General features: G+C 44.4%; 1 non-coding gene across 1 annotated transcript; it reads left to right on the forward strand.

The window, feature by feature from the left end:
* Window positions 1-330: 330 nt before the first annotated feature.
* Window positions 331-403, forward strand: trnak-uuu. The gene has a single exon. It is a non-coding gene; the product is annotated as a tRNA-Lys (tRNA).
* The last annotated feature ends 557 nt before the right edge of the window (window positions 404-960 follow it).

Genomic DNA, 960 nt, shown 5'->3' on the forward strand with positions numbered 1-960 from the left:
GTTGGGGTTTTCCCAGGCTACATGCAAATCAGGGTTGACCCTTTCCAGTCTGGTATAAGGTGGTAGTGGACCTTGAGCTCATTGTTAACTGTCCACGTGCCAGAAGAACAACAACTTTTGCGCAGTGTTATGATAACCATAACAGTTTTTTAATGTTCTTTTTGTCGGACTTTGATGAACATGTCAGACTGTGCTATGACTGCCTGGTGAAGTAACGATTGTAAATGTCTTTTGTACTAACTGCCAAGAAAGTGCACTATTGGTGTATTAGTATGTAAATTGGGATTAGGAGTTAGCGAGACTGTTTCATCGAGAGCGCTGCTTTTTGAAGCCTGGGTAGCTCAGTCGGTAGAGCATCAGACTTTTAATCTGAGGGTCCAGGGTTCAAGTCCCTGTTCAGGCGACTCGTTTATTGTGCCTGCTATCGTCATCATTCGTGGATGGAAGTGTGATGCATTCAAACGGAACTTGCAGACTTCCCGCGAACATGCACGTTACGTCCACAAGTCTAACAGGTCCGCTTTACCCTAGTCATTAGTACACTTTCATCCACATGTTTGTGCCTCTGCTGGTCAGATCACAAATCTGATTGCAAGCCGTTGGGGTTTTCCCAGGCTACGTGCAAATCAGGGTCGACCCTTCACAGTCTGGATGAATATTGTAATGGACCTGGCGCTCATTGTTAATTGTCAAACGAGCCAGAAGAACAACAAGTTCTGCACTTACCCAGTGTTATGGTAACCATGCCAGTTTAGCTCCACCAAAAAAACAGGCTCCCTGGAAGTTTGCACTAAGTCTTTTTAATGGGCTTTTTGTCAGACTGATGAACATGTCAGACTGTGCTATGACTGCCTGGCGAAGTAAAGATTATACATATATTGTGTTCTAGCTGCCAAGAAAGGCGACTAGTTTATTGTGCCTGTTGTCGTCGTCATTCATGGATGGAAGTATGATGCATTA

Source organism: Micropterus dolomieu, unplaced genomic scaffold (genome assembly GCF_021292245.1).
Source record: "Micropterus dolomieu isolate WLL.071019.BEF.003 ecotype Adirondacks unplaced genomic scaffold, ASM2129224v1 contig_5799, whole genome shotgun sequence".
Lineage (NCBI taxonomy): Eukaryota > Metazoa > Chordata > Actinopteri > Centrarchiformes > Centrarchidae > Micropterus > Micropterus dolomieu.